General features: G+C 42.8%; 1 protein-coding gene across 3 annotated transcripts in view; it reads left to right on the forward strand.

The window, feature by feature from the left end:
- Positions 1–7,122: 7,122 nt before the first annotated feature.
- sema6a (sema domain, transmembrane domain (TM), and cytoplasmic domain, (semaphorin) 6A) overlaps positions 7,123–25,707 on the forward strand; it is a 107,344-nt gene continuing 88,759 nt past the window's right edge. For all 3 annotated transcript variants that reach the window (XM_070965322.1, XM_070965323.1, XM_070965321.1), the window contains exon 1: positions 7,123–7,547. The gene's annotated coding sequence lies outside the window, so the exon portion shown is untranslated. The remainder of the gene's footprint in view (positions 7,548–25,707) is intronic.

A 25,707-nucleotide genomic window follows, 5' to 3' on the forward strand; every position in this document is an offset into this window, starting at 1 on the left:
ATCCAAACGGACATACATTTAAAAATTTCTGGAAAAAAGGGTTGTCAGTGAGTTTAGAATAAACCCAGAAATATTAGTGTTCAGTTCTGTGATGACCCAGTTTGTTCACCCGAACCCTCAGCGGTATTCCCTTTTCACTTTACGGCTCCATTTGCAGCTGACGTCAACAGCCCTCTTTCTCTGTCTTCCAGACCTCATTGGTGGCATGACGTCCATTTGTAAGGTAGAGGAGGGGAGGGGGAAGACACAAGCTCACATGTTCAAGCACTCAGTCGCCCCCACCTGCCCTCCGCCCACCTCCCCAATCACACACACACACACACACACACACACACACACACACACACACACACACACACACACACACACACACACACACACACAGAGTCCCATCTGAGATTCTAAAGACTATGCTCTCTAACTGTCACTCCTAGTTACAGACCTATCATGCAGAAATGTTGACTTATTCATGGCTTTCATGCAAACCTGGATGCACAGAAGAAACTGAGGCTGGCTGGGGCGAAGCCTAGCAGGCTTGTGTGTGTGTGTGTGTGTGTGTGTGTATGGTCTGCCTTACAGTACTTTGCTTACTGTACCTTTCTCAGCCATGCTTTACATCATTTTGCCATTACAGGTCACACTGACACACACACATGCACACACACACACACACACACACACACACACACACACACACTCACACACACACACACACACACACACACACACACACACACACGCACATTATATTTAGGTTGTACGTGCTGACACAGATGCCTCTGGCTTACACTCAGAGCCAATTTCTAATAAGGCTTTTAGTATTTCTGGCAACTGTTGACTACATGACAGAACAGAAATGCAGTTTTAGCAGTGAGTAAGGGAGAAAACACTCGACTACAGTATTATCTCATCATATTTTCATATTACAGCATATTCAGAGCATGGCTTACAGATGATGGCACTTCTGTTGGATTAGAAAGACTTGGACAATCAAATAAGGCAGGACACTGTTAGTGGCCAATGAGCAACAATATAACAGCATCAACTCGATGCCAGCAGGTTAGCTATAATTAATGATGATAAAACATTCTAAAAACTGTTAAATTAATGTTCACACACACACACACACACACACACACACACACACACACACACACACACACACACACACACACACACACACACACACACACACACACACAGTAAGTGTTGCCTGCTTGTTGCCTATTCTCTGCAATGTTTTGAGATGAAAATAGTGATAAGTGGCTGATGTTTATGTCACTGTATAAAAATTTAGCAGCGATCACTCATCCCTGAATACAAATCAGCTGCTCAAAACCTTTCGCCACCCCAGCAGTGATGCTTGAGCGGGTAGGGCTCAAAAGATTTACTCCACTCGAATTTTCTTGGAGACCAATTAAAATGTTGTGAAAGTGTTGCTTGCCAGTTGGATGGTGCTAAAAAATGTGCTTCCTGTAACACTGGGTGATTCTTATTTTCTCTAATTTTTACTACTGTCTGCTAATTTTCATAGTGTGTAACCACCAAAACTGTATGTGTGTTTATATATGTGTGTGTGTGTATATATATATATATATATATGTATGTGTATATATATATACACTGAATTCCTAACTAGGGCATCTGACTGTAACTATCTTCAGGGTTTTCTTACTGTATGCATGTGTGTGTAAACCTGTGTGAATGTGCAGACATATGTGCATATGAGTGCACGTGTGAGTGACATCTCCCTGCTTGTGACAACTGAGGCATCTAATGATCATTATTCTGCTGCTCAGTGGGACCAGCATCTCAGTATATTCTGTATTTTTTTTCCCCCTGCCTTAATGCAGAAACTGACACTCTATCATCCAGGATGTGTTGAATATTTTTCTTGATGTCAGGGGTTTGACAGTTACCTCACAAAGAAGCGATGACATATCTGATGTACAGTAAACATGAACGCACAAACGCTCATGTAGGCAAAAGTGCACTGATGCAGACTGAAAAAACACAGACATGCACAGACAACGGTTTCTTAACTTTGTTAGTTATGTGCATCGTGTCAACAGGCCAGCGGCTCTCAAACTGGACCGGTGCTTATTGTTAAAAAACACACCTCCAGTTAAAACACACTTAATTACTTCAATTGTTGCAGTCTTAGCAAGTATGAATCTTTATTGTGGAACTTATCAGTTGATTTATTAGTTCTGTTATAATACTGTTAGATGAACCTCTGCTGGAAACAGACTCAAGGGTTTTGGAGTGAAAAATGCACAATGACAACAACTAAATAATTTCCCTCTATATGTGCCTGAAATACAGAGAGGACTTTGTGGGCCACTGGGCAAAATGTCTCACTGTGGAACACAGTGGTGTGCACTTCGTTTCCCTATACTCTATGCAGTTTGTTAAGTTATTTATTCAACATTTTCTAGGCCCCATGTTTTCAGACAAATGTTTCCTTTGCTGAAAAATTGATTGTGGTACTGCAAAGCTTTAAATTGTATACTGTAATTTATTCATTTCACTTTCATGCAGTACATCACATTGATTTAGGGAGCTTTGGTAATATACCACGAACGGCGCATTTAGATGGCTTTGAAACTTTTGTACAAAATTACATTCTGAAAGAAAAAAAACTGTGCATTCATGATGCTTCATGAAGCCCCAAGGATTAAAAAATAGTTCATATATCGTAATTAACTAGTTAGATGAAGTTATCTTGTGATTGTACAGTAGTTGAGTGAAAATACAGGATTTTTGAACATCATCTGTTTTTCCTGTTGTATCTGGTAGCCTATGCACTTTGTGACATATTAAATCTCAGCAGATGGATTTTATTATCTGTACAGCTGTTGAATCTCAGCACAGACTCTTCTGTTGATAAATTGGCCTGTTGGCGTTCACAGTGAACATTCATTCATGGTGTTTTTTTAATCTATCTTTTTTTTTTACATGACTTCTTACTGCATCTGCAATAAAATAAACGCAGGGCAAAATAACTGCTTCTACTTTATATCAATATCATTTTGGTCCCTCTTACAGTCCTGGAGGTGCTGCAGGCTCATATTACAATGTGCTGTACCTGGACAACGTTTCCAAAAACCTACAGTATCACTTTCGAGCCTGTGGCAGGTTACCAGTGTTACAGTAGATCCTTACAATCCCCACTTTCCTGTCTGTTTTCAACATAGCCCCTAAGTGAATATCCCTCATGAGATGACAGAAACAGCAGAATACAGTCCATGCTGTGAGTGCAGGTACAGCTGTCGTGCTCCCACAAGTCCCATATGGAAAGGTTTACCAATCAGCACTATGTTAGCCACAAATTTTAGATGTAGCTACATGTTTACTCTATTCCACTTTACACCCTTTGGGGAAAATAAACAGGCTGCAGTGCCCATTATAGCACTAAGAGGAGAGGTAGCAGACAGAGTCAGTGATTGGCCTGCAACAGTACAATGGTAGTTACCTCTGTAAATGGGCTGTGTTCCTTTCTCAGCTGCCTGTATGATCCACAGGTGAGCAGCAGCCATTAGGACTCTGGCAGCAGCAGCCGTGGCAGTTTTAACAAATGATGCTCCTCCAGCGGTCCAGCTGTAAAACACACAGCTCAGCAGGCTTCGAACAGACATCCTATCACCTACATCATATTGTGATATGAAGGCACAACAAAACTCCTGTAACACCAGCGGACTGAGACCCCGAACCTGCCAAATCCCAAAGACACACTGCAGGCTGTTCGTGGGTTTGCTGTTTCTTTACAAGCCTTTTCTGAAACACTGACGGTTTTGATTTGTGCGTGAGCGTGCATGCATGTATTCAGTGTTAGGATGTCTTCTGCCGTGGTGGAATACCACAAAGGACATTTACAAGTACTGTTTTTTAGTCGACCTACACATTTGAGGTGTTTGTACTTAACTTGATTATATTTTACTTTTCTTTAGAACTCAATCACTACATTTTTGATGAAAATTGATTGCACAAAAAATAATGCATGTTTAGTCCTCAACCACACCTACAACATACTCTTCTCTCTGCTGCCGTCAGGAAGGCGCTATGGCAGCCTGAAGGCCAAAAAAGAGAGGATGACGTGGAGTTTCTTCCCTCAGGACACTTTGGTCCTGGACCAGCAACTTACAGAGAACTTTACACCTAACTATAATTTACAATTCAGTATTAATACCATCACCACTCCTTCTAATGCATACATCATTATGTGCAGAGTTTTATTTTTCTGAAACTTTCTGAAACTTCTAGTTTAATTATTTGTCAAATCATTTTAATTCTATTGATAGATTTTTATTTTACTTATCGATTTGTTAGGTTTTTTTCTGGAGCTAGGCATCCAAAAATTTCATTGTATGCTGCACTGTTTGCTTGTCATGGAATAGTTATGATGTTCTAAAGAAAAAAAAGCATCCGTATTAACCAATACTGTAACATCATGTATATTAATAATGCCTCCATCACAGGGGCTATTTTTCTGCAGAATGAGAACTTTTACTTCTACTGATACTTTAAGTACACTTTGCTGATTACACTTCTGTACTTTAACTTAAGTAAGCTTTTGAATGCAGAATTTTCATACTTCATGAAGCTTCTACATGACATCAGTTTCACTTACGTAAGAATCTAATTGCTTCTTCCACCACTGGTGTGATGTGACAGCTTTTCCATTGACAGGTGGGGAGGGAGGAAAAGAGGGGTGAAGTGTCAGAGGCACAGGAAATTGCTACATGTTGTTACAAAGATTTTATTGATACACACTGTCTGGAGGAAAGTGGGTCCAGCTCTTTCGGTATCTTTTCAGGCCAGCAAAAGGGCATGAATTAGTCGTAGGACATTACTGGAAGCCCTTAAAATGGGTAGAGGATGTCTGTGACACCATAATGTTTAGATCAGGTTCCAGGGGTTGGAGAGGAGAGAGGTGGGGAAAGGAGCTGCTGTCGTCTAGTCAGAGACAAGATGAAAAAAAAAAAAAGGCTGGGTATGGAGCTGAGCTGAGTCCCTGAAGAATGGCTGGTGTGTGCATTCTGTCTGTCCCAGCCGGGGATGTGACGGTTGCTCTATTTCAACCGTCTCTCCTCCACACACAGAGTCCTAATGCGCCTGGGACAACTTTAGCAAGATAAGCGAGATAAGCTCTGACACGAGCATATTTCCAGAGTTCAAAACTAACTGATGTGAATCTTGACATTATTGAGCTCGAATTATACCCTGCCCGCCTCCCACACTTAGCAACACTTCCACTTCAAAGTGTGTGTGTGTGTGTGTGTGTGTGTGTGTGTGTGTGAGAGAGAGAGAGAGAGAGAGAGAGAGAGAGAGAGAGAGAGAGAGAGAGAGAGAGGCAGAGATTAAAGAATGTAAAGATAGAGTGTGTGAAATACAGAAGGGTTTCAGTTGTTTTGGTTAGAGGCTTGCAGCATTTGCATTACTACTGATGTTAGCAGATCAAAATGCCTTTTTTTTCTCATGTGGTTTTGTGTATAGTATCCTTAATGATTCACCTGCATGTATCAACAGCACACGGTAAACTTGCACTCAAACGGATCTCTCACACAGAATGTTAATGAACTCTGAACAAGCCTGCAGTACATTATACTGTAAGATGAGATGTATGATATATGAATGCACTCCAGGCAGTTAATTGCCATAGAAGGCCTTGTATTTGCATATGTATCAACCATATTTTAAATGTGGTCTGTTTATAAGAAGTGTATTTTTAAGCAAACAACACAAACTGAGTTAAATCTGCCAGAGGGACTAATGGAAAAACAACAGAGGTTGTGTTTTCTCCATCATGTGCACATGCCCTGCGTGATGATTCAGTTGCATGATGGTAAATGACTTTTGTTTTTAAAGCAAATTAAATGATAGAGACAGATGAGGAAAGGAGTGGCAGGCATGAGTGCATTGGTTATATTTGAGAACAACAGTATAGTGTTTGGCACTGGGCCTGTGGAGGCAGCACTGTACTGAGTTGTTACAGTAACAAGACAGCAATAATGCCTGACAGGCCACTACTCAAGAGCACAATTACACACACACACACACACACACACACACACACACACACACACACACACACACACACACACACACACACACACACACACACACGCACACAGAGGCACTGCTTTAACAGGTGGCCTGTTATTATATAATGATAAGCCCAAAGGCTCACACACATTAGCTCTGTCCCTCTGGAGTTTATATATCTATACGTATATGATCTAAATGTCTACCTAGGTGTGTGTAAGCATTGTAACATAATGTGAGTTTGTGTCTCTTAGAGCATGTGGAAGCAGTTATGGTTGTGTTTTGTGGCAGGTTTGCAGTTTTCAATCTGACAAATTGATGTTGATTTTGGCTTGGTTTAATGCCAGGAAGGTGTGTGTGTGTGTGTGTGTGTGTGTGTGTGTGTGTGTGTGTGTGTGTGTGTGTGTGTGTGTGTGTGTGTGTGTGTGTGTGTGTGGAGCATGCATCCCTGACATCAGATTGTACCCTAAATGTACCATAAATTTAAGCAAAAACTTTTTGAACTTTGCTGTTGTTTCCAGTCTGTACCTGATGGCCCCTCTGATGAGATCAAGGCTCATTTGTAAAAACCCAACCACTGCGAAGCATGTGTTTCTGTGTGCATGCACGCACGCGCGCACGCCAGCCCCGGACCAGGAGGGACCACCAGGGAAGGAAGGGCGGTTCAGAGACCACAGACAACAGACAAGAGAGGCTTTGAACCGGTTGACATAGCGATTCGCATCGGCTGTGCACAAAAAACGAACAAAGTGCAGCAATGCGGGCGGCACGGAGGAGGACCTGCATCTTCATTGTGTCTCCAAAATGACCATTGACAGTTTGCATGACACAGAGCCAGCAGACCAATCTGCGCGTCTAGAAAATGCCAATTAATCTTATTTGAATTTCCAACTAACCTTTTCACATTTTCCTTTCATTTTCCTTTCGGTGTCGAACTATTAACAGCGCTCGGGCTTTCTCCTCCAACGCGCATTCTTACGAAATGCCGCTGCGTAAAAATAGAAATACAGTTGTCCATAACTGGCACCCATTGACACAATACCTCCCGTTCCAGAGACGTAGCTCCTCCCTAAATATGTGTGAGAGCGTGTGTGTGTGTAGCGGGTGGGTGACAGCTGGGCTCGCTGCGCTGCGCTCCAGTCTGGTAAGAAGCTTCATCTCCAAATAGGATGACCGTCGGCTTTTGTGGAAGGGACTGCATTCAGCTCCGTAGCTAGTTCTGGGACACCGGGTTGGCTGCGTGCGTTCAGTTCACCTGAGGGGAGTTTAAAAGCCAAAACGTCGGTTTTTCTCTCCAGTGTGGATTTCCGATGGATATTCCCATTTGAAGAGGTGTGATTTCAGCGCGGCATGTAACAAAAAGAAGCGCAAGAGAAAAGTAGCGCTCGTATTGTTGTTCTGAAACGAGCATCGTCTGAACTGCTTTGAGAGCCATTTCTCATGGATTACTAAAAGACAGAGCTGTGAAACCACTCCGAGGCACTTCCATTCATGAGCTGAAGGTAAGATTTCTTTGTTTATTTCAAACTTTAGGTGCGCTTATAGCCTGAAACCAGTCTTTCTCCAGCCCCGGAGGCTCGCTTTCTGCGCAGCCAGGCTGCCGGGCGACAAGTGCACAAGCTTCACGGGACTACTTTATCAACTTAGGGCGATTTCGCGTATTTCAATATCATTTTTAAAGTTATAAAAATATGAAAAGGCCCTGTTTTTAACTCAAGTGAGAAATGCGATGCTCTGCTTCAAGAAAAACACCTTCTGCCGATATAAACAGACCATTTCCCGTGCGTAATCCCTCTATAGCTGTTTAGCCATGTAAAATGAAGAAGTGTTTGCCTCAGAGGACCTATTGCGAATCAAACAGTCTTAACACAATAAAAACAACGTCAGCGTCATTCCGGGTATGACAAATAATAAATTTGTTTGTGGAACTTGGAGGACTTGTGCCGACTGTTCCGTTTTTTTTCCTCCTTTTTTGTGCCTTTTTTAACCTCGTTGACTCTCTAAAGATGTTGCAGAACTACATCAACTGACCTCCGATAGACTGTAGATTTTGAGAAAAACGAAGCATTTCATATGAGCCTAATAACATATTCATGCTTGAGTTGTTATGAAAACGCTCAAACCCTGAAGTGCCTGCTCCGTTACTACAGTGCATGATGGGATTTCACTTGCCATTTATTTTCACATGATTGGAAATTAGAGCAGCAATTTACATATAGACTAATGATGCAGCCTGTGTTTACAATCTCCCTTTCTGTTCTGAGTCTCTCTGTACAACTCTCATCTCAATCAAAGATTTGATGTGAGTTAATTAGTTAGTTTACATGCAGATTTTTATTGTTCTCAAGTGAGTTACTCTGCAGGCTGACTTTTTTCTCTCTCTGTTTCACACACGCACACACTGGCCAGGGTGTGTTCAGGGATGTCAATTTACTCTAGGAGGCGGAGTGGTCACTGTTACTGTGGTCCAAGAGATCAATCAAATGTTTGTAATTCTGACCAGGAGACAAAATTGCACCGGTCTTCAGAAGTGGATTTGCCATTAAATGAAGTGCTGCTGCATATTATTTCTTTAACAAGCTGGGGGAAGAGATAGAGGCCTCACAAACCACATCCAGCAGCCTGACTGCCAACACCCAGTCATTGCTAGTGGTTTCCTCTCCTCTCCTCTCCTCTCCTCTCCTCTCCTCTCCTCTCCTCTCCTCTCCTCTCCTCTCCTCTCCTCTCCCAGTATGAAGGATCCCCCGAGAGGCACTGGGAAAAGCTGGAAAAAAGATTCAGCAACTCTAAATGTAGGTTATAGATTATCAAGTGCGCAAGGGTGATGGTATAAACGGGTGAATCTAAGGAGTGCTGAATGCCCCCAGCAAAATGTGCTTCTTGTCAGCTGATTTTCAGCAGCAGGACATGTGTTTTGGAAACATATCAGCTTTTACACACAAAAAAAAGAAAAAAAGAAAAGGAGATTGAAAGATTTCATGCCAGCTCAGCGAGGAAAGGGTGTTGTATTTCATCTGTTTTTCCTGAAATCACTGGAAATATTTGGTACTCCTGTGTGTTGCAGGTCTTTTCATCTGTAACTTTATGTCTTTTTCTTTTTTTTTTTGGTTTTTTTGTGCTTAGTATACGCACTGTGCTGGGGATAACACATAGATCTTGAGTGTGAAATAGCAGAATGTTTTAACATTTTACCACCGCTCCTCCTACAACATTAGCCTCAAGGCATGCGAATGTCCTGGAGGCATGTTTTGAGATGCTGCACGGGCTGTAGATCCCACCACAGTGCTTCATAAAGGCTACAACGCCACAAACCAGAGTGCAAATCCTGCTTTTAACACATTATACAATGACATGTTGTGGGGCTGATACATGAATTACAGCGTGATTACCTTTGTGACAGCAGCCTGCCTGTTCTCTTCCTGGAGAGGCAGAATAGAGCACAGCGACCAGAGTTGTTGCTTGTATTTGGAGCAATGCTCCGTGGAGCGTTTGATCTGCCGATCCCCTAACAATAGCAATGGGGATGGCATTGTGTGTGACTGATGTGGATTTGTCACACTGTATGTGTGTGCGTGTATGTGTGCGAGAGAGGAAGAGGCAGGCAGAGAGAAAGAGAGGGAGTTAGTATTTACCTTTGCCAGTTAAGGACATATGAATACAGTAGCTTTGAATAATTGATAAATGGCTTTGCTCCCTTTCAAATGAATTGGCCTTCTATTATAAACAACGAGACCTGGTCGGCCGCTGTTAACCATTGGTCCTCATTCAGTCAGTGTCAACACCCAGCATTCAATAGTGTGTGTATTTATGCATATTTTATAAAAGCCATGTTTTATTTATGCACGTCCTTCGTGTGTGGGATGGAGTTTTTTTTTTTTTTTTTGAAACAATTAGAGTGAGAGAAAGCATCAAACCCCTCTCACTCATCTAGATGTGATTTATTGATGCTTCACCCATTTTCCACATTCCACATCTTTCTAAATTGCTGCTGCTTCAATTACACCGGCTGAACGCTAAATGACAAACCTGCTCTTGTAGCGGAACATTAAGAGAGGATAATCATGAGCCTGCGTATGCGTTGTGGCTCATTTTGTTTCAGAAATACAGGTCAGCATAATCAAAGCGCTTGTGTTTAATGCAACTGTCCATCACAGATGTTACACGGCACATTCGCTGATTTTAGCTGCACTCAAGTTGGCTCTCTCTTCGGATTCAGCGTGAGTCTGTTGTGATTCAGAGGGTGAAAAAAGAAACAGGAAGATTTTCTAACCTGCTTTAACAAATTACAGAACTCCCCCTCTGTATAAACATTTTACTTAACCTTCTGCCGTTCCATCTTCTCACATTTTTTTGGTTCTGATTTCCCTGACCCTCTGCAGTTGAACTCATTATTTTATAAATGCCTTCCATTTTATCTTAAAAAAAAAGTGATATTATACAGGATGAGAGGAGATGGCAGAACAGTGTTTAAATCTCAGTGTATCTGCTTTGTTGATATATTTGATTTTCTGAAGAGCCAGCAGTTTATTTCCTCACTACCCCCGTCCTTTCCTGTTAACTTGGAACACATCGCCTACTGTTTATAGGAGATGATAAATGATACTCAGTGTACTGTAGAGACCTAATATATCTCACTACGCAGTATGGTCCACTGTGCTCTATGCACAGCATGGCTCATTGAAAATGTAATCACTCGCTAATCACTTGCTTTAGCGTGTTGTTTCATGTTCTCTGTGTCTGTTACACACACGCACACTGTTGTGTTCCCATCACTTTTGGAGACATCACATAGACTTACATTTATTTCCTGGGTACTTACCCTAAATATAACCGTAAGTGAGACTTGCCTAACCTGAACCCTTATCCTAACCTGAACTCCGGTCCCCACCCTAAGATTGAATGATTTACTTTATGGGGATCTGTGTTTTGTCCCCATAAGGAAGGCGAGGCCCGACAATGTGACTGTGTAAACAGATTTATGTCCTAACAGCATGAGTAATACACACCCACACACACACAGACACACACAGACACATGCATGGATTCGATGTGTTCCAGTTTCATTGTGCTGTTCTATATGGGTGCTTTCTCCCACTTAGCCTTAACCCTTCCAGCATCCTATTAATGAATCTACAGTGCATCCATTGAGTTAACCGTCCATGTGTTAAACACATCTCATACTCGTTACATTAGCATAATTGATTGAGCGTGTTGCCTGTGCCAAGAAAGCCAGAGGCATGAAGGACCCGGCAAAAAGCTTATTTGGGCCAGGCGCCGCAAGTCAGTTGTGGAATTGGCGGAGTGTCTGTTGGTGTTTTGGCTGTTGATCCTTGGCAAAGCTTTGTTGTTAGAAATTAAGTGAATTAGAAAGTGATAGCCAGCCCATCTAGGAGAAGATTGTTGAGGAGCCAAGCCTGAGCACATGCGTGCCAAATGAAAAGGCAACAACATTTAAAATCAGCTCATAACATCAGGTTTCTGTCCGAGGAAGTTTTGTGTTTTAAATACTCAGTACGTGCGACATTAGCATGCAGTAATGCCTTTGTCAAAGCTGAGTTTGGTCATCTGTCATTATTCAAATGGAAAGGAAATGCATTTGCAGGGATAATCCAGAAGCAGTAGGGCTTTGTGTGATTGCCTCAGAGATGGATGAATGACTGGCCTTGAAAGGAGCCAAGTCCTGTGCCACAGATCAGATGATGTAAATCGTAGTACAGAGTGTAAAAATATGATGTCCTAATTCTGGTCCTGCTGTTGTGCTTTTACAGGTGAGAGCAGCCAGCTGTGAGTCATGGAGACAGCCACAGTCTGTTAAGACTCATTAGGGCCGCATCCGCTGCTGAGGCTGTGGTTATTTCTGTGGTTAGTTTGCTTGTTGGCAGCCAATAAGGAAGATGTGTGTCCTGAAGATGTTAAGCATCAGGAAATCTCTGCCGCCTCTTTGTTCGCTCTTTTAGTCCCAACTCTGCCTGTAACGCATGTGCCTATGTGTTGCTGTGTGGTGTATAAGTCAGAGCCTTTCGTATTTTCTGTGTGTCTATTACCACCAAATACGGAGGGTGGCTAATGGTGTGTGTGTGTGTGTGTGTGGGGGGGGGGGGGGGGGGGGGGGGGGGTGAGTGCGTGTACTCAGTGTGTGTGCCATGCGTGCATGTTTGTGTGGCGTTGTTCGAGTGCATCTGTCCCTCCTCCCCAGGCCCTAGCGATTGGCACTGCATCTCTCATCTATTAATCATAGAGAGCGCTTGCTCTCTCATTCCGTTGCCATAGTTTCAGGACCTGAGACAGTGTTGGGGTGCCTGGCTGCCTAGAGAGGAGAAGTGAGAGGAAGAGGAGGAGGAGAGAGGAGGAAAGGAAAGGAAAGGAGAAGAAAGGAAAGGAAAGGAAAGGAAAGGAAAGGAGAGGAGAGGAAAGTGAAGGGAAGGAGAGGAAAGCCAAGGAAAGGAATGGAAAGAGGTGTGACTATGGAGGCAAGGCGGAAATTATATAAACAGTGTAGCGAGGGGAAGGCGGAACAATTGAAACAGAGCAGAGGAGGAATGAGGGGAAGTGATTGAAAGAGCAATGGCAGGCTAACACACCAAGCAGGTCCTCACACCGTGGATGAGTGTGCTTCAAGAACCAAAATGGATTCCATTTTTATCACAGCAGTGAACCCTCTGTCTCCTTCTGTGCGTGCATCTTGTCAGTCTCTCTTACACACACAAAAACTCTTTCCATCTCTCTACGCTCGCCTTCCTAAAGAGAGCAGAAGAATATTTTCACAGTAGGCATCATCTTGTAAATAGCATGCTCGTGGGGTTGGTGCATCTCCAGTGTGTTACAGTACATTGAATAGCTGTTATTTCACCTTGCTTTACAATAGGAAAGCGTTCCACTGAGCTGGGATGGAAGATGGGCAAGGGCCTCCTGTTTCATGCTCAGTTGGATGTTTTGATGGTAAATCATGCTGAATTCATGCGTTATTCAATGATGGATTACTACAGAAATCGACCACTATGGAAATTTCCAAGGCAGGGAATACTTGTCTTGCCTTGTCTCTCTGTCTCTGTCTCTCTGTATTTATCTGCCTGTCTTTCTCTCTTCCTTCCTTTTCCTGCCCTGTTTTCTTTCTTTCTACCTTCCTCCACGTTTAGACTTTGTTCCTCTCTCTGCAGAGGGAATACTGAACACGCACTGTTACTTTCAGAAAGAAGGGGTTCTTGTTTTGGCTGTAGGCTTTGTACCTCCCATATGACCTCATAATCTCATTTGGGTCTTTTAATGGATAACCATGCACTAATGTGGTGGTTGTATTATCGCCTTGTCTCATCACATCATACCCTGCTTGTGAACATTTCCAGTGGGAGCTTTTGGAGAGCAGGCAACCAGCAGCACTATAATCATGGGATTCTCAGCACACACAGCCACCTTTGACTGAAATGCGTGTGCACAATTACAGATGAACTCACTCATACGCACAAAAAAGACAGATGTAAGTGCACACAAATTTGCGCACCAGGGTGGTTTCTTTCATGTCACTAAGAGGGAAGAGGGATAAAGAAAGCTTGTCATTGTTGCAGTGGTGCACAGTGAGTGCCAATGGGCAGAAACCCAAGAATACCTGATTGTAGAGCACACTGTGAAATTCTCCCTTCACTGTGTATGGACTTTCTGCAGGGGAATTACCATTAGGGGACAGAAGGACAAAGGAGGAAGTGAGAGGGTGCTCTTGCTCTTTGTGCTGAGGGCACCGAGGTGCCTTTGTGCCTTTGAAGTGATGGGATTGCAGGTGACATCATAGCGGGCACATTCTCAGGTGCAGCAGGTGAATTAATCCAGGTGGGGGATGAGGTAAAGGTGTATGTGTGTGTCTGTGTGTGCAAATCCGCCGTGTTAATGCTCCTGAGTATCTGTGGAAGCAGGCATGCATGGCAGCATGTGTAGAAGTGCATGTGTGTGTGTGTGTGTGTGTGTGTGCATCAGTCATCAAAGCAGAGGAAAGCCAGTGTGTAAGGTGATCTGTATGCTCATGGCAGAGCAGCAGTCATACTCTCCCAGAGGCTATAAGCCTCACTGAATGTGGAACAGGCAGCTTCTTCTTCCAAGAGCCCCACTGCAGGTTTCCACGTGCGGTCCAAGGGAGGCTATACAGATTCTGTTTATTATCCATGTTTCTGGATTGCCTCCACAGCAAGGGATATAGTTTCACATAATCTAATATTGCTCTCTATCTTGTCATGCAAACATTTATTAGCTAGCCCTAAACCTGGCGGGAAGCGCTCAGCTCAAACAAGCATGATATCCTAGACAGCAGGTCATTTGTAACAACCATCCGAGCTCATCTGACACACTGATGATGATAGATTGGTTGTAATTGGCTCTGGATGAATATGAATTATTTCCAGGTGACTGGCAAATCTTTACAATGACCTGTAGTTATTCTGACACATAAACATACGTAAACATAATAAGGAAAGACTTTTATTTTCAGTCATATTAAAGCAATCAAAACAATTTTCCAAGTTGTGAATTTTAAAGGCTAATTTCTTACACAACCAATATGTTTTTGTTTATATTCACAGTGTTCCAAATATATACAACTAATATAAGAATATAGACTGCATGTGCTTCATCAGAGTTTGCCTCAAACCTTGTTAAGAAATCAGCCTTCTCCTGGTCACAGTGGCTGGCAGACTACAAGTGATTCCCCTGAGGGTCCTCTATTTCAGAATCCAATCAGGCAGAACTCGGAACAATATTACCTCTGTGTGTGTGTGTACATTTATTACATAGCTAATGAACAAATTGCAGCCATGTGGCATGGTCTGGTGGCGTGGCTGCTGAAAAAAAGAAACACACACGCAGGCTCACACGCCCCACACACACACACACACACACACACACCCCAGTCCCCAGCCACCGTCTTCCCCTTTCCCTCTTTGCACCACAATACACACAAGGGTACACAGGCACACACACACACACGCCCAACCACAAGGCCCCCAGTGTTCTTGGCCTGTCTGTCCATCAGCTCATGTGGAGCGCTGGGCTGGGAGTACTTATCATCACTCTGCTGAGTGGAGGCCTCACAAAGGCCCACTCACATCACACAAACACACACATGCATGCACACAGTTCAGTGAGCACAGGGAGAGTGTTCGGTATAGCTGAACTGATTAAATGTATGGTGTGACAGCAGCCTGAGCCAGCACTGGGAGGAAAGGAGCCTGATAGGCAAATGTACACTAGCAGGCAGGCAGACAGGTAGGAAGGCAACCCTATCTCCAATGAAATACTAAATACCTTGTGGAAGAAATTAAATTGCTGAATTACATTCATGATTGTTTTTTTTTTTTTTTACAATCCAGAAAGTGCAACATCCGTATAGTATGCAGAAGTGAAGAGGTCAAGGTGAACGGCTGGACATGCAAAACCCAGAACTTTGACATCGAGGTCAGGCCTCACATCGTTTAGGCTAATGAAACACTTGGTTAAGGTTCGGGAAACACTCTCTTGTGCTCTCAACATCTCATACTTCAAGTCAGTGTTGACGCTTTCAGTACTTAACCAGACTTCAGGAAGTTACTGCACCCTGTACATAACACCCCGTAAAAAAACATTAGGTGTCTTAAGCTTTTGTACAGGTTAAACAAACAGGATATAATGTGTTAACTTAGCAGATTTTTTTGCTTCTTTTTTCCTTCTTTTCCAGGCTTCATGCTTAGCTAACCAGCTAGTGTCTGTAGTTTCATATTTTCCACGCAGTGGTATCGATCTACCTCAAGGCAAAAAAGCCAAGATATTGCCAGATATTCAGGGCTTAGTAAGCAGACAGGTAGAGTGGAAGACAGCCTGCCGGAGAGAGTAATAGAAGGAGGCTGGACTGTTAGCAGGGGAGGCAGGCAGTGAGGTTTTAGAGGCACACTGAGTAAAGAAACTCAACACATCCCCTTTTCAAAATGAATTCTTGTGAAAAGAAATAATATTTTACCTCGCCCCCATCCATGCCCCTTTAATCTGGAAAAAAGGTGCTCTGTATGTGGGCAGGTAATCAGGCAAGCAGGTTGATAGGCAGGAAGACAGACAAGCTGTGAGGCAGGAGAAGACAAGTTGTGCCTTGCATGATAATGTATTCATTCATCCCCCACTCAGATAATGTTCACAGCATGCTTGGCTTGATTCATTCATCACAGTCTACTGGGGGCCTTTTTGCGTTATTTGTTAAAAAGCTTCTTTGCTTTTCTAAACCTGTTAAGGTTTTGATTTGTGTGCTTACTGGATTATTCAGGAGGCGATTGCTTCTGGGTTTGTGAAGGTGCGTGAGGCTATGTGCATGTATTTGCGTGTCTTGTTTGTGTATGTATGCACTCTTGCATAAATTGGTGTGTGTAGAGACTGCAATGAGGCCTATTTTGGTCTCTGAGTACTTTGGTTTGATTGGGCAGTGCAGCAGCTGCATACTGAAACGATGTGTCTTTTGATCTACTCCCATCCTCAACTAATCTGGGACCGTCTCATCTGTTTCACTGACAAGCTCTCTGTTTTTGGTTCTTGTGGGATCTGTTTAGTTTCATCCAAATAACCAAGAAATCCTCTGTTTATTGATTGTGGCATTATAGAACAATTGAACCCTTGATTGTTTAATTGGGTTTAGAGTCTGTGTGAGGATGCATGGCTATGTGCCCAGCTCCTCTGAAGCGAGTCTGATAAGTAAAAACTGGTCAGACATCATCACGAGGAATTATTCCTGTTTTGCAAAGCGATTATTAGAATGTGTGTGTTGTCTCGCTGACGAATCCTGTTTGCATAAAGGCTTTCAATTGCCACTCTCAGCTGTTCGACAGGTAGGAAAAACACAAGACAGCCAATTCATTAGTCACCCCCTCTTCAGTTTCTTTCTTCCTCTGTGTATTTGTGTCAGAGTACATGTGAGCTAACACTGGGTGCATGGCATCTAGTAATGCTAGCTAGTCTAGTAATGCTAGCCTAGTAACTAGATAGGAAACACAGGACAGTAGGTGAGGTTATCTAAACCCACCAGCCGTTAATCATTTACATGCTATGGCTCGGTCTTACTAACAAGGAATGGCTCTTTTACAGCTAATCTTCTTTCTTCAAATGATTTTTTTTGTGTTTTGTTTTTAATAGACATTCATATCAGGAGCATGTCATGCTCTTAACAAGGTTTTCAGCTGTTTTTAAACTCGTGTTCAGTGGTTGATTATATCAGGAATTAGAAAACCACAAACTCTCTAAGTTTTGAAGCCTTGTTTTTCAGCGCCTCCTCAGTGACTCGGTTATTTCAGAGAGTAGTGTTACTATCGAGAGTGTTTTCAACACAAACGTCTCATGCTACCTGTTCTCCATCTTGACTTTACACTGCAAAGTTACAGTATGTTACATCACATGACAACAAAGAAATCAGACAGCAAGGAAAGGAGGTGGGATTGAGTCTTTGGAGGTGCAGCTCTGACCTAGATAAGATTGGGAGTTTGGAGCGTTGAGTTGGTCCTGTGGTGTAGGCCTATTGTTGTCATCCAGTCTGTACCATTGATCTTCATCCTTCCCCTGTGGTGCGGTGGATTTGCGCCTCTGTTCAGTCCTGTGAGGTGCACTCATCCAGGGCCAGCTGAATTCCCTCAAGCTGACGGGTTGATTGTTGCAGACTATCTAGAACAAACAGGTTTTCATGCAGCCAGCCGATAAGATGGGACATGGTGGTGTGTTCACACTGGCGCCGCTGCAGCAGTCATTTGTTTCACACATTAACAGGTGAAGGACTTAGTGTGTGTATGCAAGTGTGTTTGCCTGTGTGTGTGTGTGTGTGCTCTTGTGTTAGTCAAGCTGTCTAACTCTGGGTGACCCAGACTTTGGTAAATGAACAGACACGGATAGCACAGAGCACTTGGACAAAGATATTTGATGTCATTACAACACTGTGAAGAATGAGGATGTGGTTCGTTTGTGTGCGTTGCCAATGAAGTATACTCACATGCACACATGTCTACATTAACCAGCCCTCACAAACATGCACAAACAAACATAATCACGTCATCTCAATAAAGCCAGACCTAAAGCCAATCAAGCTGTGACAGCTGAGCGATTTAAAGGTGGGTTTGAAATTCGTGCCATGGTTGAGTTCAGCACATAACTTGGATTCCGTATTTTTATGGCTACCGTGAATTTAAGTGCTTCTAGTAGTACATGTTGACCCTGACTTCAATATACTGTATGTAGTGCAGCTGTGCTTATGGGCTCATGAAAGAATGAGCAAAGCTTGCTTAAGAATAGTGTGGGAGCCATTTTAGCCCCACTTACAAGCATGTTATTTAAATTTCACAGAGGCAACTCACTCACTCGCCTTTAGTGTAACCCACTCCTAAATCCCCACTTCTTGTTATCTGACTAGTTCATATTTTATTCTGCACTATGAGATATGCTGATTACGAAGAAACCACTGCAAGGTTTCAGCTGTTTTTCCCATTTCCACGTTGCGTCTCAGTCTTGTTGAGGGTGATTGTCTGTAAGAAGCAACCTACATGGCCTCAATTACCTTGGGAGGCTGTATTACTTACCTCCACCACTTGCATAACAAGGCGTGACTTTCTATTTGAGTGCTCTCATTGCCTGTCCCACCCTGGAGGCAGTCAGATAGTTATTCCTTCATCACGGGGATTTCCATGCTTGTAACACTGGGCTAATTACTATAGTAAATACTGCCTGGGCTGTGACTACAGCATCAACTGAATGGAAGGGGTGAGCGCAGGGGAGATGCATTTAATTAATTGATTGTTATTTGGAATCCTCTGCGAATGACTGGAGTCAGTCTGATACAACAGGAGGAAGAGTGGCGCTATTTTTATCCAAAGCACCTTACCGGATAGCAACAGAGTGGATTTTTTAGCATGGATGAATCAGTCTGAACCAGTTAACATGCTGTTATAGTGTGCAAACTTTGGATAGGTGCTAGGATGTAGTGGCAGTACTTCAGTCAATGTAGGATAATCCAAAACGAGCAAAGTCTCCCGTTCTGTTCTGACTGAGCAATTTCTCATCCGCTTTTCATCCTTAATTCTTTGTGCCACTATATTGAGATTAAATAAAGATTGTGGTTGTGGGAGATATCGATTCGAGTGGCTAGAACGTTAGCTGATACTCAGGAGCTTTTTATAGCCGTTAGCAATAGTTATTCATTCCCTGGGATGCATTGTGTTACATCTAAAGAGGCTGTATGAGCGGATGGTGAGATTGTGATCAATAGAAGCATTAATACTGTTTTTGCCCCTTGTGTCTTTCCTCTTCTTCCTCTTTTAGATGAAACCACACCTATCATGAGTTCAGCTCATGGTTCAAATGTGCTCAGATATCGTCATCATATGATGTGGTCATAAGAGTGCAGTAACAAAACCATGGCGGAAGGTTAGTCATAGGAACAGCTTGCTGACTACAGTAGGCCTGCCATATGCCTCACGTAAACAGAGCTAAAAGGAGATATTATTCACAGTGGGATGTAATGAGGAGCTGAATGCAGAGAAAAGGGGGGGACCCGGCAAGTGAAGAGGCTTTGGTTACCCTTTTAACTGATAGCTATCTCTCAAATGGACAGAGAGAGGAGCGCACCTGTATTGCAGCCATTTGTATAAGAGGACAAATAGTGTATTTTATTACCTGGTGGATGGCGGAACTTTATCCTCCTCTGAGGGGTTTTATGGTGGAGTTTGATGAACAAATATGTGTGAGAGATAACATGCTTCAGATAAGCTTCTGTGGCACTCTGACAGTTAGCTGTAAATAAATCTAGGTGGCGTGAACACACACACTTGCATGCATTCGTAGGTACACATGCATATTCACACACTCAAGCATGCATGTATGCACGCACACGCAATTGTATATCATAGGCAGCCTCTCAATGTCACAAACACATTCAGAGCAACGCAGCCTCTGGGTGAAGACACGCTATGCTATGGGCTGGGTTGCATATATGTACCTCTCTGGTTTCTGCTATCAGAGTTTTGGGCTGGGTTCTTTGTATCAAGTGTCGGTGGGTCGGCCATGTGCTGGGAGTCAGATGACTTTGTGGTCAGATGAAGATCTGATCTGTGAGAAGCCTGATTCTCTGACTCAGGTTTTCTTTGTTTGCTTGGCGTCAGATGCCTCCCGGACACCTCAATTAAATTATGTAAGGAGTTCAGCCAGGATGTGTGGACTAAACTGAAACTGTGAGTGGATTAATCGATTGATATGTTAATTTTCTTTGCCGTATATGATAGTGAACTGAATTTCTTTGGGTTTTGGATTGTTGGTCTGATAAACCAGGCTATCTAAATATGTCACCTTGAGCTCATAGCATTTTTCAGGATACAAAATGATGAATTGAGTAATGGAGAAAATAATCTGCAGGTTAATCTGTAAGGAAATAATCGCTTTTTGCAACCCCAGCATGGACACAGTACCACAAATGCAATGTATGGGTGGTAGATATATTAAAATATACTGTGAGCTGATGGAAATTTGTCAACTAGCAGACATTTAGTCGTGGCTTGCTCTGTAATATCTCTTGAGTGCAAGAGCCAAAACAAACCAATTAGATTTTTTTTTACTTTCCAGAAAATGTCCTATATCATGATATATATTCAGCCACAGAGAGACTAGTAAACCTCACGCACTACACAAACAAAAGATGGTTTTTGGCACCATCACTCCCTACAACTACACTGGGAGCACTAAAACAAGGTATGGCACAATATTGCTGTGTAATATAACACTTTGTCACGCCATCTGTTGTTTCCAATTTCTTTACATTACAATATGTTTGTGGATTTGTACATCAAAGTGAAGCCAAACAAGCACATTAAGTCATGGTTTCTGACAGTATGACTTTTTCCTCAATTACAGATTTTGCCAGTGTGGTGAATGTGACTCTTTGTGATGTGATAAAAAGACATGTCACAGTGAGAGTAGGTAGACCTGATTGCAGGGTGTGTTCTGTGCTTCCTGGACTGAAACTACTATAGGTCCGATTTGTCATGTTTAAACAGAGAAGAACATGATTCCACTGAGCGTTGAGTTGAGCGTTCAATCGAACCTATCCGATTGTGTTTCTGCCCACCCACCCTGCAGCTCAAGGATGTAAGCTATAGTAGTCAATCACAAAGAGCCATTCAAGAAAACTTCCTCTCCCAAACAGATCAAATGTATAGATAAGAGAAACAAACTCGTGCTGGCTGCCTGACCAAATCATATGATATTTCCTCTCACTCTGCTTCAGTCGATACTGCTGTTCTTTTGAATGCAGCAGGTGTAGCAGGCCTGTTCTTCCAGCTTTTAAGGTATAGACGTGCAGAGGGAAGTATCAGGTCGCGAGAAAAAGCTGCAGGGTGAGAAATATTTGTTACCTCGGGAAATATTACTCACGTTTACAGTTTGATCTTGTGCACACATAGTTTGACCAGGTAAGACAAGACAGGAAAGTGTAGTCACATGTTTGGTAATGAGTAGTTATCGCCGTGCTGTATTTGAATGAAAATTGAATGACACATAAGTTTAATTCAATTCCTTTTGCTTGATTATTTTTTCCTGTTGCTGTCGGCCTTGTTCTCGTCTCTTCAGCTACTGTACGCTGACTTATGCTAATTATCCAGCTCTTTTTTACCCTATACAAACCTGTGTCAGAACAACATCAATTACTGTGGATAAGAGAAGAGTAAGAGTCCAACTTCCACCTGGCCTTTAGAAAAGCAAATGGAAAAAATCTCTCCTGAATAGAGCACATCTGAATCAGAGTTGCATTGATAGTAGCAAACAAACATTTATTTACATGAAAATGTCTGATTTTAGAATAGAAAAAGCAATGCCTGTTCTCTCCCTTCTTACAGATTTCAGCAGCTGACATAGTGTAAGATTTGAAGTGTTTCTGTGAGGAGGAGGTGGATGAGGAGAGACGAGAAATAGATCTGCCTTTGGTGGAGGTTGGCCTCTCAAGTGCACAGTATGGTGCCCTTGTAGTTGAAAGTGTGTGCATGTTTTCGTGTGAACATATGTGCGAGTGTGTGTACATCAAAGTTTTTGTTTCATGTATTTTCTCTGTGCTTTTGCCCGCCCCGCTGTGAGCTTGTGTGTACTTAGGTGTGCCAGCGAGTGTCTTTGCTGCTCTGTCAACCCCCTATGAAGTAAATATTGCAGCGCTGGGAAAGCAGACCCAGGAGGACCCGGCCAGAGCAGTAGAGGCGAAACAGGGCAGACAACCTGCTCACAGACCCTTCTTTATACCCCATTAATAACACAGTTCCACGAAGGACAGCCTGAGGCCAGAGAAGGTCTGTCAAGGTAGTTCATTGTGCGTTAGGAAGTGAGTTGTTCATATGGTAATGGCTGCTGGAGCGGGTTCCTTCAGAGCCCGTTTGTTTTAGTGTAAGTTGTAGTCACTCATTGAGGGGGACTGGATGGAATGTGACAGGCTGCACTGCTGTTTAGTTACTGTAGCTTAATTGACCCTGAGAAAGGCGAGCGAAGGCGGGGGAAGGAGGGTAGGAGGCGGGTCGGCACAGAAAGAGGGAGAGGAAGAGAAAGAGGGAGGGGGAGGGAAACCGATAGAACAGTGGGGGGCAAAAACCGAAAGCAGAAATTGATAGAGACAGAGGGAAAGAAAGAAAAGAGAGGAGGCTTCATTATGGCAGAAGCAGCTCTCTGCTGGAATCTGTTTATCTGTTCAGTCAACAGGAAAAGTCTTATTGGTGAATGCACAGCACAGTGAGATGGATTCCTCTGAAGTCCATTCTACTAATGAGCCAACATGTCCAGAATCATCATCTTTTTAATTATTTACTTCATTTTTATTTACGGGTCCATTTATGTTTTTTTCTGTTTATTGCATGCTGATTCGCTGTTTTATTTTCTAGGTCAGGGAAAAGCTGAGTCTTGTCTTTTCTCATTAAACTATATTAAGAATAACAATCACAAAGATGTTGGCTCTGTAGGGAAACATATTTGAAAGGTTTCTGCAAAGCTGGGGTTTCTTCACCTACATGGGATCATGGACCTGTACAGGATGTGGTGGTCTCCATATGAGGTGCCGTCATGGAAACAGATAGCAGCTCCATGAGGCTAGTGCTTTGAGCTAAATGCTAATGTCACCATGCTAACATGCTCAGAATGACAATGCTAACGTGCTGATGGTCAGCAGGTATAATCTTTACGATGTTTTTCATCTTTGTTTAGTTTGTCAGCATTTGCTAATTAGCACAAACTGAGGCTGATGGAGAGTGACATTAGCTTTGCAGGTATACCAAGTTTTTGGACACATTAAATGTTTGACCAATTTGTGAAAAATCATGGGATTACCAAACTGTTCATTATGTGAGGAACATGACTGTGTGTTTTATAGCAGTCAAAAAACCACAAATGTCAACCTGCTTCCGGCACTAAAAGAAAACTCGGAGGATCACCTATATTATTGGGATTATTCCTCTGGTGCCTATAAATATCTGTATGGAATTTTTTGAGATACTTCGGTCTGGACCAAAGTGGTGGACCAACTGCCTGATACTGCCATCCTTAGATCCACATCACTGAGATGGCTATGTTCCTCTTCTTTTTTGATGAAAGAGTCATTACTGTTTTTTTTTTTTTCCTCTTAATACAGTAATGCACCCACTAAGATCATTAAAGTTTAATCTTATCTTAATGTGTACTCAGTCTCAGCAGCACCAGTCCCTTTGGAAGAGGAGGCTTTGATAATACTTTATTTGTCTAAGCTTTCATATTCAATGTCAAGCTGTTTCTTTTGCTAAAGAACACAAAGCTTACAGTGGACAGATATTGTGTGTGTGTGTGTGTGTGTGTGTGTGTGTGTGTGTGTGTGTGTGTGTGTGTGTGTGTGTCTATCTGCGTGGGTGGGTGGGTATTTGACTGTCTGACATTCCCCTGAAGCCATTACTAGGTAGGTTTAATCTGACAGATGTGATGGATGATGACACAGAAGCTCCACACACAGACAAACACAGACACACAGACGCACATACTCACACACACACACTCACACAAAGACTTGTTGTGTGTGGGCTGCATTGTTACGTTACACCCTGATCTTTTCCTCAAACGTTCTCCAAAACACCAGTTCAAGGCCACAGACACACAGAACGAGTTAGATAGCCAGTTCTGTCCCATTTTTCTGTCTCCTCAGTATGAAATCTCTGTTCTGTCTCCGCTCTATCCGGAGGTCATGAGCTAATCAAAAATGTAGAGACCTCCACAGACCTTGGTCAGCCTCCCCATTATTTGGGTTAAAGCTGAGCTGCAATCGGTGGAGCTATTTTAAGGCGCCGGCTGCTGCTTGCCCTGTACTTCCTATCTCTCTCAGTGGGAACACAGAGTCATTGATCTATTGCCTAGCAGCCCTCCTGCACCCCACCTCCACCCTTCCTCTCAGTGCGAACCCACAGAGCATCTCTACCCTGCAGCTTTCACCTTCAGATGGCATAGCAGCTATACTGTGAGGAAACAAAATATCAGCGTGAAAGAAAATCAGTTGAAAATGCTTTAAGTGACACCATCAGCCTCACATCACAACACCCTGAGCCCCTTGAAAGATGTTTGTGCTCAGTGTTCAGTACACAGAGACTATGAACTGCAGTTTATAAATCATACACCCTGAGACCCTTGCCCTGTGCAGTGCTTGGGAACAGAAAAGTATTCCTCAGGTATGTGAGCTGAAACAAAGATAAAATGCTGCCTGACTCTCCAGCCAAGCATTAAATAGCCTGGCTGAGCACTACTGCTGATGATGATGAACAAAGAGCCGATGCGCCTCTCTTTGAGAGTAGATATTTTTCTGCTTCTGTTTTGCTGTGGTGCTGCTGTTCAGAAGGGAGCTGGTGGTTGTTTTTTAATATAATGACTTTTTGGAGTGGATCATTTAACTGAAGAGTGACTATATGCATTTTCTGCGCTGGATAACAGAGCTTGGAATTTGAAGCTGTTTTTGTGGAAAATAAACAGTGAAATTACTGATTACTGTACTTCATAAGTTGTGGTAGAGATTTTGGCATCAGTGGTGGGTTTCAACCACAGAAAATTGGGAAAAGAAAATAAGAATTAATGTGTGTTTCCATCTACTACTGTTATACAAACAATAGGAGAATCAAGAAGGCAGAAGAAGAGAGCTCAATGAGATGACGTGATTAAAAGAGCTCCAGCCAAACCTCAAATGGCAAACCATGTCGAAACATGATGGAAATGTGGCATTTATGTTCGAATAGAATAGACTAGAAATAACTTCATTTTCTGTCACAAAGTAACAGAAATTTTCCTTTGGCCTCAAGATTTATCCGCTGAGTCGGTTTTCATTCCACCTTGTCATTCTGTTTTTACTGATACCTCAACTCTTCCAACTTCGTGAAGCATAAAGACTTTTTTTTCTCGAATTTCTGCTGTCTATTTGACCTGGCGTGTGGTCTCTTCGCAAGCTTCAACTGTTCCGGCTTGTCGGCACTCAGCCTGGTGACATTGGAGAGGAGGGTGACCAGCAGGAGAGAGGACTGCTGGAGAAAACTGACATCCACAAATATCCCACATTCGTCTCTCTCTGTGTCTGCCTCAGTCTCTCTCTATGTGTTTCTCTCTTCTCTCAAGTTATGTTCCCTAAGCTCTCTGCTGATGGTCAGTGTAGCAGAGGTGAGA

The sequence above is a fragment of the Chaetodon trifascialis genome, chromosome 6 (assembly GCF_039877785.1).
Source record: "Chaetodon trifascialis isolate fChaTrf1 chromosome 6, fChaTrf1.hap1, whole genome shotgun sequence".
Lineage (NCBI taxonomy): Eukaryota > Metazoa > Chordata > Actinopteri > Chaetodontiformes > Chaetodontidae > Chaetodon > Chaetodon trifascialis.